Here is an 18581-nt window from a genome sequence, read left to right as displayed (position 1 = left end):
CATTGGAATTTCTCGTGATGAAACTGAGTCTATGGGTCCATCACTTCACCATCGCTGACAGGTCGGTGGTCTCTCCGTCTTTGTCTGCCTCATTTCTGGACTTGCACCCACTGCCTTCTCCATGCTTTGTGCCCCACAGGTATCTGCAGGATGCACACGGTTCACCAGCAACCCCTTCCAAGTGAAACTGCCTAAATCCAGAACCACTACTCACCTCTACTCATTTATTCCTCTTTTTTCCCATTTGTGGAACCACCTTTCATACTCTCTTCAATCTCATTCTTCTCTCCAGGTCTTCAAGGCAGCTGTTCACCACCATTTCTAACCCCCATCAAATATCATATTGTTGTGGTTGACGAAATTCGCAAACCACCGTTCAGGTCCCTTTGGTGAGATATCTCTGTAAGTATATGTGTAGTTAGGCCCAAACCCGTTGTTTAGAGGGAATAAATGTCATTCATTCGGGCTGCGACCCTTTTAGATAGCCGTTTTTCTTTTACTATCTTTATTTTGGACCAGCCGCCATTACTACCACCACAACCACCACCAACCACGTCTCAACAGCCATCACACAACAACCACCAACCGCAACGCCGCTTCACACCAACAGCCACGACCCTTGCCGTCACATCTCGCTCTCGCAACCATCGCATCACCGCCATTCCCGCGCCGCTTGTGGGCACCGATCCTGGACTCGTACAGGGCGCGCACCGAGCAGCGGGTGCAAAAACACCAGCCTTTCCGAGAAATCGGATCAAAAACGATTCACGCCCACTTCTGTTCCGTTCTATCAGCGAGCGTGGGGCGATTTGGCCCCGCCTCCAGGTGCGTCGGAGTATAATCGCTATATGCAGATTCGCGGATCAAAAATCATTCACGCCCACTTTTCCTCTGTCCAATGGGGAGCCAGCCAGAGGTGAAGGGTCGAAGGTGAAGGAGCGAAGCCCCGGGGGCTATAAAGGGCCGCGTTCGCTCGCCGAAAAGGCAGTTGAGTTGGGAAGAGTGAGTAGTTGAGTTGGGAAGAGTTGAGAGTTTCTGAGAAGAGGAAAGCAGTTGGACGCAGTTGGACGGAGTTGAGAAGAGTGGAGAGTTGTGGCGGCGGCGAAGGCAGTCGAGAGGGCGCTCGTGTCAGAGTCGGGGAGCTGCGGAGAGGGGAGGCCGGTAACGCGACCGAGGTCGCGGTGGAGACACTCGACGCGGGACCCAAGCCAGCGAGATATCGTCATTCCCCCGAGCATCAACAACCCCCTCCTGTTTCCCCCCGCGCTGAGATAGTGTGAGAAGGGGGCCCCGTTCCCACCCCATTCCAGGCAGTGCCAGCGAGGCCCGCGGAGTCGGGGCACCGCCGCCATCTTGCGGCTCATCACCAGACGGGTAGGCTCGACGCGGTCTCGGCCCCAGGCCCGTCTGCCCCCCCTCATCGTTGAGGGTGGCCCCTTCCTTTTTCTTTTGCTTTGAGTATATGTGTTGTCGGCACCGTCTGTGAAGTAAAACTGTATAAGTGTTGCCGTGTGCTCGGTAGTCGGTAGTAGATCTGCATTGTGTTTCTCTTTTACATTTGCTTTTTGTGCAGAATTGTCGTGTCACTTTTACATTTGCTTTTTGTGCAGAATTGCCGTGTCACTTTTACATTTGCTTTTGGTGTATAATTGTATATGTGTGCTTTATGTTGAACTGTTTCTCCCGTTTCGCTTCGTCTTTTCTCTAATTGAATCTCCATCTTACTTCACGTAAAGGGTTGGTCGTGGGCTAAAAACGCCCGATAATTAATCGAACCGTCAAGGTTGACGATAACACCGCTCGGTTATCCCGATAGTACGGAACGGGTCGCTTAAAGTGGCCCGTGTCCGAAGTCGACCTGCGGCGAGGTGCGATCGCCCGGTCTACCCTCCGTGTGGGTACTTAGGTAGGTCGAATTTGGCGAGCAACCCTATCCCATGCGGGGGGCCGATTGGCACGATCGTGGTGAGGCCGAAAGGCCCACCCGTGACTAGTTCCCGGCGTTAGTCCGAGAGGGTCACGACGGGATTGTCCGTCCGGTGGGCGACGTGCCGCGATTCGAGTTACGTGGCCGCTCGCACGCCGGCGGGCGCGAATCTGCAACAATATTTTCAACACATGTAAACTAACCGCCCCCCCCCCACCCCCACCACTCCTCAGCCCTCCCAAAATGTTGCTTATGTATCCATATTGTCTTCCGTTTGCATTCTCCCTTACTCCTCATCATTACCTGCATCTGTTGTTTGTCCAATTCCATCTACTTTCTCCCTCTGCCCTGCTGTTGGTGTTTCCCCTTTCTCCTGCGGTTCCCTTTTCTGTGTTGTGTCCTGATTTTGGTCCGTGTCATAGCTCTTCCACGAGCCTAGACCATGTATAAAAGAAAAATAGGAAAAGAAAAAAAAAAGCAGCAACTGAAAACATTCACAGATGTGAAGAAACAGAAAAAGTCTAAAGTATCCAATGAGTAGGCTATCTTCAGAGCAGACCACAAGCTGTTTGGCCACCTGGTGCTAATTGTAAGTTGCAGAACATTGACGATGAGTAAGGTATTGGCCCATCCCCTTGGTAGCTGGGTAACCGCAATGGAACTTTGAAAAAAAAAAATAAAACCAAGGCAGTCTTAGCACGGCACCTCGAGAAAGATGCCTCTTCAGTGGAGTCAATGCCACAGCTATCCATTTGTATAATCGATGGAATGAGTTTGGTACAAAACATGCATGCTGAGAACATGACTTTTGGAGAATTGTCAGATGCCATCTTTTTCTCAGCTTTGCATGCTGGATCAGGAAGCCGTCACATCGATGTGGTGTCTGATGTCGACAACGATAATGCCATTAAAACTGCAGAGAGGGTAAACCGTGGCTCAGAAACAGGTGTGCTGTTCAGTTATATTGTTGCTGGCCACAACATAAAACAGTGGAGACATCTTCTATCATCATCAGAGAGCAAAACCAATCTCACAGGACTGAATCACGTATGTCATGTGTTCCAAAAAAATGCTTCAGTGTGTTAAGTGATGCCTCCACTGAAGTTGAAGCTTTAGATTACAGTCAGGAAGAAGCAGACACCCGTACGTTGCTGCATGCAGGACATTCTGCACCAGAGTCCATCTCTGTGATCATTGTCTCAGAAGACACAGATGCGTTTACATTCTCTTTGGCTCTCAACAGCCACCTTCATTGTCATATGTCCAACCAGAGTGGAACCAAAACTCTGGAGATGAGATTCACTGACATGATCAAAGCTAGTCAGAACTTTTGTAAAGTCTTACCCGGAATTCATGTTTTCACTGGATGTGGCACAGTCTTCCATGGCATCAAGCTGAGCAAGGTGTGAGAGGGAGGGGCACCAGTACTCCATCAATCTGCAGAAGAATTTGTAGGCATAGAAAAGCACAAGGCTCCAAAACCATGACAGAAGAGCACAGGATAGATACCAAGAGACAATACTCAGTTAAGAGAGGCATGGTCACTGCCCACAAACTTGTTCAGCACACTTTAGGACTTCACATGCTGATTGTACACAGATGGGCCAAACACCAGTGAGGTTAACAAACTGTGATGCCAGTTGTTCAGGTTCAGAGTCTGGTCAGCTGCCACCATGGTACCATGTGCAGAATTTTCATTTTTGTATACAAAGTCGAGGCTGGTGGAGGAGCTAGAACATCAAATGGATCGGGACATAACAGAACAAAACAAACAGTAGAAAGAGAGGGGGGACACGCCAACAGTGGGGTTGAGGAACAAAATAGAGGGAGACTTGGAGAAATAAGAGATGTGGGGAAGATTGAGGGAAAGCAGAGGATACAGGAGTTGAACAAGATGGATACACCCAAAAACTCTCAAGAAGGAAAAACTAGAAACTTAGAAAGAGATGGGTGTGGGGAGAGTTAATCGTGGTAAAAAAGATCATGGTTTTGGATGAGGGATGGAATGAGATGATGGTGAACAGCTGTATTAAAGACCTGGAGGGAAGAATGAGATGAGATTAAAGAGTATGTGGTAGTTGGTTCCACAGGCAGGAAAAAGAGAGGAACAAATGAGTGGAGGTGAGCAGAGAATCTGGATTTTGAAAGTATCACCAGAAGAGGGTTGCTGGCAGACCACATGTGCCCTGCAGAAACATGAGGGGAAAGAACACAGAAAGAGCAGAAAAGAGGCAGGAGAAGACAGAGAGACCATCAACCTGTCTGTGATGTGAAAGTGACAAGCCCATAGACTCAGCTTCATCGTGGGAGATTCCGATGATATTGAAGGCCTGACTTCCATGGCGTCAAGGTGAGCAAGGTGTGAGGCAGGGGCACCAGTACTCCATCAAGCTGCGGAAGAATGCCTCGGAGGTGGATAAGATTTCAGGTGCGCCAAGGAAGGACTTTGCATGACGGAGGATGCCCAGTCGGTGACTGGCTCTGGAGGCCAACTTGGTGGTGTGGTTTGCCCAAGAAAGATCATGGCTGATAGTGAGACCCAAAAGTTTGAATGACAACTTCTTCAAGAGGATTATCAAGAAAGTAGATGGGAGGGTTTGCCACAATGACCTTTCTGAGAGAGATATAAACATAGAGATAGAGAGATTTGTCAGAATTAGAAGACATGCTCAAAGTGTTTGGCCAGCTCATGATTCGATCAAGGTCTGCAGAGAGGGAAGACGGTGCAGCCTGCCTGTCTGAAGGACGAGGAATGTAACTGCAAAGGGTGGAGTCATCAGCAAATCGATAAAGATAACTTTCCAGAGAGTCAGAGAGATCATTTTTGAAGATCAGGAATAGAATGGAGTCCAGAACACTGTCTTTGGCACTCCAACCTTGACAGGGAGAGCAGATGGAAGGAATTCATTGTGAGGCACACATTGGCTATGAGAGTAGAGGAAGTCAGTCGGCCATGTGGGAATTGGCCTTGGATGCCAAAGGTAGAGAGTTTGGGGAGCAAGGCGGGATGCCATACTCGATTGAATGCTCGAGATATGTTGAGAGAGATGGCCCTGATCTCAGGTCTGACGTGGGGGGGTGGGAGCTCCATCCATTGTTGGGAGAGCATCTCACCCATAAGAAATGCAATTTAACTCTATTATAGCAAGTTTCCTACATATCTGCATCAACATTGGGGGACGCATGAAATACGTAACTTTTTGGGGATTCCAACCCCAGTTCAGGCCACAAAGTGTGGGGACCTAGGATCACAGGGGTCAAAACAGCAGGAAAAAATTTTTTAACTCCAAATTTGATATTGGTTCATTCCTGGTGGAACTTTTTGCCATCATTCAACTTTGCTTAAGGTGGGAAGCGTGGGAATTTGTGATGGGGTGCCATCGACTTCCCTTTGGTTTTGTCTTACCATTACCTTTTTAAAAAGTCTGAACAGTTCAAGATAAAAAGCAGTGAAATAAATGCTGTTCGCATACATCTGGCCCGCACCAAGTTTAACAATATCTTTCATGGCTCTCGGACTCGGAAAAGTTCCCCACCTCTGCTTTAGTCCCTTTACATTTGTCTAACTTAAAAAGTCCTTGAACCACAACATTCCAGATCCCTTCACTCACAAAACCTTTCAAATATTCCTGTACCAATGCACACAGTGTACATATGTTGATCATTCAAATAAACCATAAAGTTGAACATCACAATTAGATACAAAGGGGTTTCCTTTTGGTGTTATTTTTATGAACATGATCGGGGCTCATGGAAGAGCTGGAGCAGAATGGAAGGGAACAAAATGCAAAGGGGGAAACACCAACAGCAGAGTAGAAGTGAGAGTAAGAGCGAGATTTAGGGGAGGGGGAGAAGGACGCATGGGGGTTGAACAAGCTGAATGAAACGCAGCAAGAAGAGGAAGGGGAAAGCGAGGATGAAACAGAAAAAGAACAAACCAACCGACAACTAACAAAGGAAAAGAGGCGAGGGAGGGGGAAATCACAACAATCTGGAAAAGGGGGAGTGCTTGGGAATGAGGTCATTTGGGGTAGAAGAGATCATGAGTATGGATGGGGGATGAGTTGAGGTAGTGGTGAACAGCTGCCTCTAAGTCCTGAAGCGAAGAATGGGACTGAACAGACTGTGGAAGTTGGTTCCACAGGCGAGAGGAAAGAGGAGCAAATGAGTGGAGGTTTACAGTGAAATCGAGATCGACTTGAAACGTGTTCAAGGGACGCCATTGAATTAGCCAACGGTCTTTCGTGTCCAGTCACAAAGATCGCTCACAAGGGCCCACAGACCTCAGCCCTCTTTGCCAACATCACTTGACACCAGAAGGCAAGTTAAACAAGTCTTCATTGAAGGAACGCCATAAAGGGCACCATGTGTGAGATGTAAACATTAAAATCAGAAAAAAGATCAAATCATTTCATCCTGGTCCAGGCACCACCACTTTCTCGGCTTTGGAGAAATGTTTTGAAACAGACCTTCGGCCTTTAGTCCAGAATGGTGATTTGAACAAATATGAACAGAAAGGGGATGGAGAAAATTTCACAAATCATTTTCTCCAAATATCCTAACATCCATTTGCATTTCTATAAAATTTTATGCATTTGCCTTTAAAACATGTTACACCAAATTATTATTAAAGATAATAAACTGCTATAATGTTAACAAGTAAGCTCTCTGTAAAACATGCAGATCCTTACGTACACATATTGAGGCTTTTGGAATGCCTGAACTGACATGGGATAAGAGGTAGACAAAGAATCTGTAGGACAGAGAGGAGCAGGTGGACAAAAGGACATAGAGACAAGCTCAGTTTGGAAAATGGTTAAATGAGAGAAGAGAAGCTCATGGTGGGTTCACCGATGGGCCGCCATCCTGAAAGATCGGAGGGAAGGGGTCAAGGTGACAGACCGAGGAGACAATTTTATATAGAGAGAAAAGGATGACAAGAGTTGAGATGAGCCAAAGGTTTAGACCTGGGTAGGTAACCATGGTGTGGGTTTTGGGATGAAATTTGTGCAGCCAGGAGAAGCCAACCGTGGTCGGAGATCAGGAGGAGCAAGATTGGAAGGAGCTGTAGGACCGAGAGGCTTCCGACCTGTCTATGGTGAGTGAGAAGCAAGTCCTGCGACTTGACCACTGATTAATAGCCAAAGATTCTAAGATCCATGGACTCCAGGAGGGAATATGGGAAGCCATGATGTACCTGCCCAAAGTGTAGAGCCATACTCTATGGCATTCCAAGTGTGTCAGGTACACCGTTTAGAGCTGATCACAGGTGAGGAAACATTTTGCTCCACCTATTCAGAGGCAGCGAGCAACCTTCGTGACAAATTTAAACATGGTACGGCTGCAAGTCAACTCAGGACTTAAAATATTTGGGGCATAGGGCTGCTCGGACTCACAGATTTCCATAACATGATCGACAAATGAGAATTAGTCCAAAAAGAGAAAATGACTGCTCTTTGAAGGTTTATTACATTCATGTGGCTCAAGTAACTGCAATGATGTAACTCAACTTGGTGTGTGAGATTTCCTGATACACAGTGTCAGTATGAAAATGATTATCGATCATCTTTCAGGAAAGAGAGTCCACGTAATCCAAGACCACATTCTACATTATTAATGTAATTCAAGAGCTTGCTCATTGGTAAATTCAAATCCCAACTAAGTTGTTGCTCAGAATCTTCAGGATCCACTGGATGCAACGTGGTCGCCTCTCAAACATCAGGGATATCTTTTTATTATCTGAAATAATACGCACGAGATGCACGACACCAGACAAAATTTAACGTCATTTGAAAAATGTTCTTCAGAGTTGATTTCTTCCTTGATTTAACAAAAACTGGAGTTTGATACATTTTCTTCACCAAAATGTCATGCGTCGAGCTAATTGAGGGTTGACCCGAAGCTCTTTAGAATACGTTTCCATGGTAGCAGGTTCAGAGTTCCAAACGGCTGATGCTCCAATTACAATTCCATCTACAGCCATCAGTCACAGCAAGAACAAGCAAAAGGGCAGGAGGACCAAGGGATGGGGTGTGTTGGAGTCATTCATCTTACAACGCAGCCAAAGTAAACTGTTTGGAGAAGAGGCCTCTCCGCGTGATACAGGCCTTGGGGGTAGTGACGGAGCACCCGTGGTGACCGCAGGAGTCTGGAGGAGGTTCACGGTTGGCCCCTGCTTGACCCTCGTACCCACTCGGCCACCGGCACAAGGCTGCTTTGTCTGCCTCCTGTTTGTTTTGAGGGTCGACCCAAGATACTCTTTAGCCTTCGCGATGCACCGCCAGCAGGTTTTGGGCCTAGCAAACAAGGTGAAAAGCTTCACTCTGATGGGTGTGTGCCAGACACCAACCGACATACACGACCTCAGTTGCCAACTCTACATCTTCAAGAGGTAGTCTACCGCTTTTTGTATATACTTGAACAGTCTACTGCTTTTATTGCCCAATAATAGCAAAAACACTGCTTTTCCAAAATAACATGTCTCATTGAAATTTTTGATAGATCTTGTTGTGACAAGGTTTGCTGGGCTTTGGGTGTAAATTCATCAGGAAAACATGATTATTCTGCCTTAATTTTGCATACAAGACTGGCTTATAATGTATTAATAAAAGGTTAAAATTACATTTCCTGACCTGGGGTGGGGGTACATCCCCTCCCAGACATTTCATGCCCTCCCAGACCCCCCCCCCAACCACCCCTTCGCAAGCCCTCTACACCCTCCCAGACTCCTCCGCCCCCACACCGAGGATCCTTTCCATCCTATCGATTTTTCTTCTCTCAAATGTTGGCAACTATGCAACCTGGAAAACGATGTTGCATCACGCACGAGCTATAACACTGCCTTTACTTACACTGAGCACACATTGAAGAACTGGAAAACTACCTTTCATTGAACAATTAATTAAGGAAGAGATGACAGCCGAACGCAGCAGTCTCGTAACTGTGCTTGATAAACATGAAACATCATTACAAATGAACCTACAACGGCACTCGATAGAGCACATACCTACACCTGCACCGGGCTCAACAGTTTACATCTTATATCCCATCGGTAGGCTGGATCTGGATCTGGATATTCACCAAAATCTAATCGGTTCATCCATGTCAGACACCCAACCGGTCAACCAAGTTTCGGCCATATGCGTCCACAGCTTTTTGAGATTTCCTGTTCACAGACAGAAAGACAGACAGACAGACAGACAGGGGTGAAAACATAACCTCTGCCCACCTTCGATGGTGGAGGTAAAGATCGGATGTGCACGCTTTCGGGTGTACACGGGATTTAAAGGGTAGATTTGTCCAGATATTAATACAAAATTGTGTTAACCACCCTCTCCATCCCAAACCACCCCCGACCTTAATGGGACAGTGTGACTTCCCGTTTCATATACACTTCAGTTCTTATAAGAGTTAACCTTCAATTTCACATATACAGTACATATAACATATGAGTAATTAATCACAATACAATTGTCATGCAAACTATAGCTCAGAATGGCCTTTTAAATGCAGACTGTATAAACCATATTATTGTAGACATACAAATAGAATCGCCATCACCAAATAGGAAGAGTCAACAGGACTACCTTCTACTTTGGTATGACGACGATGATAAATCTGACCGCTGTTAAAGACAAACGACTCTCAGTGAATATTTGTGGTGACGTCACCGACGAGCAAAATGAAAAATGCAGTTGAACGGTTAGTTTGAATAAAGATGTTTAAAATAGAATTGTGCAACAACCTGACAACAAAACTTTTCAGGGAACAAAAGAGGATTCTGTTCTCCCTGACGACGACTCCATTCTGGCGTCATGTTTAGCCACATGGTACAACTGGATTTTAACAACAGCGTGTACAAGCCCCTCAAAAGCCTTTTTGTTTTTACAAATACATCAATTTATAAATACTACACAACACCACTCACTGTCTATGAGGATACAATAGCTCAGAGAGACCTAAAAGGCAGACTGTACAAAGTGACATACAAATAGAAAAGCCATCACCCGATTCATTAACTTGCAATCACCCGCCCGATTCCTTTAGAGTCGCCATCACCCGCCCGATTCTATTAGAGTCGCCATCACCCGCCCGATTCTATTAGAGTCGCCATCACCCACTCGAGTCCATAAGAGTCGCCATCACCCGCCCGATTCCTTTAGAGTCGCCATCACCCGCCCGATTCCTTTAGAGTCGCCATCACCCGCCCGATTCCTTTAGAGTCGCCATCACCCGCCCGATTCCTTTGGAGTCGCCATCACCCGCCCGATTCCATTAGAGTCGCCATCACCCGCCCGATTCCATAAGAGTCGCCATCACCCGCCTGATTCCATGCGAGTCGCCATCACCCACTCGATTCCATAAGAGTCGCCATCACCCGCCCGATTCCTTTAGAGTCGCCATCACCCGCCCGATTACTTTAGAGTCGCCATCACCCGCCCGATTCCATGCGAGTCGCCATCACTCACCCGATTATTTAGAGTCGCCATCACCCACCCGATTCCATTAGAGTCGCCATCACCCGCCCGATTCCTTTGGAGTCGCCATCACCCGCCCGATTCCTTTAGAGTCGCCATCACCCGCCCGATTCCTTTAGAGTCGCCATCACCCGCCCGATTCCTTTAGAGTCGCCATCACCCACCCGATTCCATTAGAGTCGCCATCACCCGCCCGATTCCTTTGGAGTCGCCATCACCCGCCCGATTCCATTAGAGTCGCCATCACCCGCCTGATTCCATGCGAGTCGCCATCACTCGCCCGATTACTTTAGAGTCGCCATCACCCGCCCGATTCCATGCGAGTCGCCATCACTCGCCCGATTATTTAGAGTCGCCATCACCCGCCCGATTACTTTTGAGTCGCCATCACCAGCCCGATGACTTTAGAGTCGCCATCACCCGCCCGATTACTTTTGAGTCGCCATCACCAGCCCGATGACTTTAGAGTCGCCATCACCCGCCCGATTACTTTTGAGTCGCCATCACCAGCCCGATGACTTTAGAGTCGCCATCACCCGCCCGATTCCTTTGGAGTCGCCATCACCCGCCCGATTCCTTTAGAGTCGCCATCACCCGCCCGATTCCTTTAGAGTCGCCGTCACCCGCCCGATTCCTTTAGAGTCGCCATCACCCCCCCGATTACTTTTGAGTCGCCATCACCAGCCCGATGACTTTAGAGTCGCCATCACCCGCCCGATTCCTTTGGAGTCGCCATCACCCGCCCGATTCCTTTAGAGTCGCCATCACCCGCCCGATTCCTTTAGAGTCGCCGTCACCCGCCCGATTCCTTTAGAGTCGCCGTCACCCACCCGATTCCTTTAGAGTCGCCATCACTCGCCCGATTCCTTTAGAGTCGCCGTCACCCACCCGATTCCTTTAGAGTCGCCATCACCAGCCCGATGACTTTAGAGTCGCCATCACCCGCCCGATTACTTTTGAGTCGCCATCACCAGCCCGATGACTTTAGAGTCGCCATCACCCGCCCGATTCCTTTGGAGTCGCCATCACCCGCCCGATTCCTTTAGAGTCGCCATCACCCGCCCGATTCCATGCGAGTCGCCATCACCCGCCCGATTCCTTTGGAGTCGCCATCACCCGCCCGATTCCTTTGGAGTCGCCATCACCCGCCCGATTCCTTTAGAGTCGCCATCACCCGCCCGATTCCTTTAGAGTCGCCGTCACCCGCCCGATTCCTTTAGAGTCGCCGTCACCCACCCGATTCCTTTAGAGTCGCCATCACTCGCCCGATTCCTTTAGAGTCGCCGTCACCCACCCGATTCCTTTAGAGTCGCCGTCACCCACCCGATTCCTTTAGAGTCGCCGTCACCCACCCGATTCCTTTAGAGTCGCCGTCACCCGCCCGATTCCATTAGAGTCGCCATCACCCCTCCCCCCCCGATTCCTTTAGAGTCGCCATCACCCCCCCGATTCCTTTAGAGTCGCCATCACCCGCCCGATTCCTTTAGAGTCGCCATCACCCACCCGATTCCTTTAGAGTCGCCATCACCCCCCTCGATTCCTTTAGAGTCGCCATCACCCGCCCGATTACTTTAGAGTCGCCATCACCCGCCCGATTACTTTTGAGTCGCCATCACCAGCCCGATGACTTTAGAGTCGCCATCACCCGCCCGATTCCTTTAGAGTCGCCGTCACCCGCCCGATTCCTTTAGAGTCGCCGTCACCCGCCCGATTCCTTTAGAGTCGCCGTCACCCACCCGATTCCTTTAGAGTCGCCATCACCCGCCCGATTCCTTTAGAGTCGCCATCACCCGCCCGATTCCTTTAGAGTCGCCGTCACCCGCCCGATTCCTTTAGAGTCGCCATCACCCCTCCCCCCCGATTCCTTTAGAGTCGCCATCACCCCCCCCGATTCCTTTAGAGTCGCCATCACCCTCCCCCCTGATTCCTTTAGAGTCGCCATCACCCCCCCCCCGATTCCTTTAGAGTCGCCATCACCCCCCCCCGATTCCTTTAGAGTCGCCATCACCTCCCGCCCGATTCCTTTAGAGTCGCCGTCACCCACCCGATTCCTTTAGAGTCGCCATCACCCGCCCGATTCCTTTAGAGTCGCCATCACCCGCCCGATTCCTTTAGAGTCGCCGTCACCCGCCCGATTCCTTTAGAGTCGCCGTCACCCGCCCGATTCCTTTAGAGTCGCCGTCACCAGCCCGATTCCTTTCGAGTCGCCGTCACCCCCCCCGCCCCGGTTGCTTTAGAGTCGCCATCACCTCCCCCCCCCCCGATTCCTTTAGAGTCGCCATCACCCCCCCCCGATTCCTTTAGAGTCGCCATCACCTCCCCCCGATTCCTTTAGAGTCGCCATCACCCCCCGATTCCTTTAGAGTCGCCATCACCTCCCCCCGATTCCTTTAGAGTCGCCATCACCTCCCCCGATTCCTTTAGAGTCGCCGTCACCCGCCCGATTCCTTTAGAGTCGCCGTCACCCACCCGATTCCTTTAGAGTCGCCATCACCCGCCCGATTCCTTGAGAGTCGCCATCACCCTCCCCCCTGATTCCTTTAGAGTCGCCATCACCGGCCCGATTCCTTTCCAGTCGCCGTCACCCGCCCGATTCCTTTAGAGTCGCCGTCACCCGCCCGATTCCTTTAGAGTCGCCGTCACCCACCCGATTCCTTTAGAGTCGCCGTCACCCGCCCGATTCCTTTAGAGTCGCCATCACCCGCCCGATTCCTTTAGAGTCGCCATCACCCTCCCCCGATTCCTTTAGAGTCGCCATCACCCCCCTCCGATTCCTTTAGAGTCGCCATCACCCCCCCCCCCGCGATTCCTTTAGAGTCGCCGTCACCCGCCCGATTCCTTTAGAGTCGCCATCACCCGCCCGATTCCTTGAGAGTCGCCATCACCCTCCCCTGATTCCTTTAGAGTCGCCATCACCCCCCCCCCTCCGATTCCTTTAGAGTCGCCATCACCCCCCGCGATTCCTTTAGAGTCGCCATCACCCCCCTCCAATTCCTTTAGAGTCGCCATCACCACCCCCCCCCTCGATTCCTTTAGAGTCGCCATCACCCGCCCGATTCCTTTGCAGTTGCTCACCATCACCCGCCCAATTCCTTTAACCCATTAGAATTACCCTTTAGAACCCACTCGAACACATTCAAACTCATTAGAATTATCCTTTTGCATTACCATTTAGAACCCATCACAACTCATTAGAATTACCCTTTGAACCCATGACAATTACCCGTTAGAACCATGTAGAATTACCTTTTAGAACCATCTAGAATTACCCTTTAGAACCATCTAGAATTACCCTTTATAACCACCTTGAAGTACCCTTTAGAACCACCTTGAAGTACCCTTTAGAACCACCTTGATGTACCCTTTAGAACCACCTAGAATTACCCTTTCGAACCCATTAGAACCTGGACCTTAACCAAAATCTCATTCAATCGCCTTGTTCTTGTCACCTACCCAACTCATCCACCAAGTTTTGTCAAAATCCATCCACAACTTTTTGAAACGCCATGTTATATTGTTGTGGCCCAGGGTTCGGTGGCGATAAACGACCACTAGGTGGAGCAGTAGAGTCGTTTCCACCGAACACCCCGGAATTTATAGATGGTCACCCCGGATAACTCCAGAGCCGACGGGTCACTTAAAGGACCGTGGTCGTCAATACTTCAACGGCGTGGGGTAGGGTTAATTGCCTAATTTCAATATACCTAAATACCCACGCAGTCTAACTACCGGGGAACCACACCCTCGGCCGACTCTGTCCGATCCGAGTCGCAGGTAACAACTCAGATCCGGCGTAACCGAGCGGAGTTACCAGAGCCGCGCCGGACCAAATGAACAATTTACCCTCGCTATCTCTCAATACATAGCGTGCCAAGCCAATGAAAGAAACACAGAAACGAGCTGGAACATTTAACAAAAGGGGGTTTATTTATAAAGAATAATCGGGAGGGGAGCACAGAGCAGAGTTATCACAAATAAAATGCAATGTACAATGAAAAGAAAACACTTAAACAGCTCTACTTTACAGACGGGGCACACGGACGGACACACACACACACACACACACACACACACACACACACACACACACACACACACACACACACACACACACACACACACACACACACACGCACACACACACACACACACACGAAATGGACCCGTGGGTCTTTTCTCGGTAGAGCCGGGTATCTCCCCACCTTGTGCGGTTCCACCGACTCGAACTCACGACCCGAAGTCCACGGCCCTCGAACGGGACCAAGCCACACTCGCCACAAGCCACACTCAGACTGCTCCAGCCACGACCACGATCGTCTGCAGAACGCAATCGCCACGATCCTTGTCGAACGCAATCGCCACGATCCTTCAGAACGCAATCCTTGTCTCTCAACACTCGTCCAGACAACCACTCTCCTCCTCTTGAGGAAGGAGGAGCTTCCTCTCCCCGCCACTCGCCTCCTGATTGGACGGTGGGTTGTCAGGCGACTCGTGGCGGCCTCCCGATTGGTCGGGCCCAACACTCCATCTGGCTAAGGCGGAGCCAGCCTGAGGTGATAGCTTCCCTGATTGGGCAAGGGTGGTCTGGTGGGAGGAGCAACGACCACCCTCCCACTGTGCGTGTCTGAGAACCCAAATGGAACAGCCAGGGGAGCACCCTATTCTCCACCTCACCCCTGTACGTGACACGATGCACGTGGGCGATGGTGTTTTTATTGTTGTAGTTGTTGATGTAAAAACGTAAATAAAAAAATAATAATCCGTAGCGCACACATGTAATTCCCATTAGACAGAAGGGGATGGATTCTAACTGGACACATACTTAGACATAACTAACTTTGGGACCTGAATGTTGAGTGCGCATGGTTTCCAGATTCGTAACAATATATCATTTTTAGCCCAATCTCTCAACTGTGAATTGTAACTTTTAAAATTCTTGAATCTGGATCCGGATTGTCACCAAAATCTTATCAATTGGTCCTTGTCCACCAAGTTTCAGCTGAATCCATCCATAACTTTTTGAGATATCCTGCTCACAGACAGCCAGGCAGACAGCGGTTGAAAACATAACCCCCGTCCACCTTCAGTGGGGGAGGTAATGACAGACATCAACACATTATTTCAGCAAATATGAGCTGTGAAGCTACAACCACTCCATGGTCTACAAGTTGATGGACGATTGAGGCAACACGAGTTGGGAAACCCACTCCATGGTCTACAAGTTTATGGGTAATCAAGGCAAAATGACATGGAGCACCCACTCCATAGTCAACAACTTTATGGGGAATCGAGGAAACACGAGTTGAGAAACCCACTCCATTGTCTACAGGTTTATGGTAATCAAGTCCACATGACTTGGGGCACCCACTCCATAGTCTACAAGTTTATGGGAAATTGAGGTAACACATGGGCTGAGATACCCACCTCATGGTGTATATGTTTATGGTGAATCAAGGTATCACAAGGGCTGGGGTACCCACTCCACGATCTCCCAATTGACAGCGAATCGAGATAACACAAAGGTTGGGGCATCCACTTCCCTGTCTACAAGTTTATGGGTAAGCAAGGTAAGACAAAGTGATGTTTGTAGCTCAGATTCATAGCTTGGAAGAAGACCATCAAATACAGATTTAGATGTTTAGTGTAAATGAGATTGAAATTGGGAAATTGAATTTAATGTGCATAAGTGCAAAATAGTTCACGGGTCCTTAAATTGCCTCCTACCCCACCCTGTTATAAAAAATAAACCTTTTTCAATAAACCTTTCATCTTTCAAACAGTACAGAGTTAATCACAACGGGCATTTCATAGGGACATATATCATGCCCCATTTTTATTCTTACTCAATAACAGGGCCCACGTTCATCCGATTACATTCTGTTAGAGTCCCTGTATCGGACTCCTTATTCTGTGTCGGATTAAAAATGTTAAATCTCACTTGGACCTCTTTTGCGTATCATTAGGTTGGACTATGTTCCCGAAAATAGAACTTGGTTTTTTCACATCGATGTTTTGTACTGATACTTGTATATTACTGAAAGTGTGCAATTGCCAGAATGATGGACGTTTACTTTTTATTGAAACACCATCCAGACTAAGGCCTTTCGGTAACCAACGATATATCAGAATCACATCAGATTACATCAGAATCATTCGGCCTTGCATCTGACAATAACCAGTGTGTTCATGACTCGACGTTCCCGTATTCTCATGGCTGCTGTTCTGTAAAACCATGAGCGGTGCCACAGTTATTGGCAATGCACGGAGTGTTTAGGGCAACTAATCCCAGGTGTTGCGACCTGTTTCCTGAAGACCCTCAATAGAGATGAAGGGAAAATATACTAGGAATGGTAGCCACATGCTGGCAGCCTTTGCTCTTGGCAAATTAGTAGTTCCGTGGAAATGGCGTGTCTGGTCCGGCAATGCCACCTGATATGTGTAACTGCAATACACTGAGCAATGAAAGCGCCCTTTAAAAATGCTCCGCATCTTGTGAGGTGATGGCATCATCTCACACATCCTCAAGGATGGCTTTGCAGGGTTCGCACCTGCACTGCAACCCCTCCTTACGCAAGCTATTTTTTAGGGTTGCCTTCCATCACTATAAAAACCTGAGTCTTCTGAGATACAAAAAGGGCAAAAGCTGAGATTCCCAAACTCCCCTGACTCCACTCACCACTTCCAAACAGATTTACCTCTCTCACCCCCAACAATGATTTGCAATATTTACAAATAATCTCCATGCTATATTGCTCTAAGTGATCAAATGGCATAAGTATTTATATACTTGCGTTTGACGTTTAACGTTCGCCACACAAGGCGTATGCGTCATACTGACACCGACACAAAGATAAAACTCAAACAGGAAATGAGGTAGTTTTCATGAAGATTTCGTGAGTACTTTCCAAGGTCTTGCAGCGAACTCCATTACCGCAGCAGCATTAAGGTCCTTCAATATCATCAGCGACTGTCTTCACCCTTATACTTTGCATAAAGTCTGAAATTTTTTCCATCTTCCAAACCGTATGTAGGTAAAACAGTAGTTTGAAATAACACCCAAGTGTAATTAAGACTCATGTACACCAAAATAACTGTGAAACAGAAGATTAATACAGCAGCCCAATATGAAAAAAAATATATATATATATATATATTTATGATACAATTTAATCCTTCATATCATGTCATCCACTCTCCCTGCGAGTTACCCACGTTTGTTAATCTTTTATAAAATTAATTTTAAACAGCTATTTGGAACATAAACACAAAACCATCTATTATGCTCATTATTGGTATAAACACTTCGGTTATAAAGAAGGGTCAGTGTACCTTTACATTAGTTACAAGGACGATATTCTCATTTGCGACAAGGGTCTCTAAACACAGGCCATAAGCTAAGGAGAAACTGGTGAAGCCTGACAGATGGCTCAACAGAGAGTCCTCGGTCATCGATCACGGCGAGAACTTTTGTAAAAGTCTCTCGATATTATCCGAACCTAATGCCATAAAGACACACACAGACACACATACGCACAAATGCAAAACGTCTTACATTTTCTGCTGAGTGTGCGATTTACGGCACTGATAAAAATAAGCACCTGTTTGGCCTGATTTAAAGGCTGTTACCTACTGTTACCTTTAGATGTGCACCATGGGCATGTGTTTGAGCATATGGGCACAATTTCATGGCCAAATGCTGCACTCTCAGGACGCTCGGTAAGAGACACCCACAGCTTGAAAACAAAAAAAAAAAAAAATCACCAAAAGGGAAATAGAGCCTCAAACCGAAATGCGATCCCAAAGGTAAAATCAGCAGCTCTGTTACACGGTTATAACGCATCCCGTTCGGGCGTGTAGACAAAACATGGCGCCCAAAGCAAACCGACATAAATCAGCCTTTTCCACTCTCTAGGCGTCTATGCATGGGGCCGACCTGCTCAAGGTAATGATCATCAATACCAAAGGTAAGATGGGCCTACACTAGGATCCACAAAATAAGCATCCACGATACACCCCCTCAATTAATCTTATTTCACAACGATTTTTTTTTTCAATGTAAAATTAAGATCGTTCACAAAATTGTCGCAAATGAGAACATTGTCGATGAAGGTAAATAAACTTTAAATTTGTCTCCCATCATTCCTTTTGTGAAGAAGAAATCAATGTACTAGTATGTA

General features: G+C 47.9%; 1 long non-coding RNA gene across 1 annotated transcript; it reads right to left on the bottom strand.

Annotated features, from left to right (window-relative positions):
- Nucleotides 1-2171: 2171 nt before the first annotated feature.
- Nucleotides 2172-11035, bottom strand: LOC147026664 (uncharacterized). Its single transcript, XR_015058455.1, has 3 exons — nucleotides 10808-11035; nucleotides 8934-10691; nucleotides 2172-8223 (listed from the first exon to the last, which is right to left on the bottom strand). It is a non-coding gene; the product is annotated as an uncharacterized LOC147026664 (long non-coding RNA).
- Nucleotides 11036-18581: the final 7546 nt, after the last annotated feature.

The sequence above is a fragment of the Eptatretus burgeri genome, chromosome 5, assembly GCF_056783735.1.
Source record: "Eptatretus burgeri isolate ZD-2024b chromosome 5, Ebu_testis_v1, whole genome shotgun sequence".
Lineage (NCBI taxonomy): Eukaryota > Metazoa > Chordata > Myxini > Myxiniformes > Myxinidae > Eptatretus > Eptatretus burgeri.
This window is presented reverse-complemented; position numbering and strand designations above follow the sequence as displayed.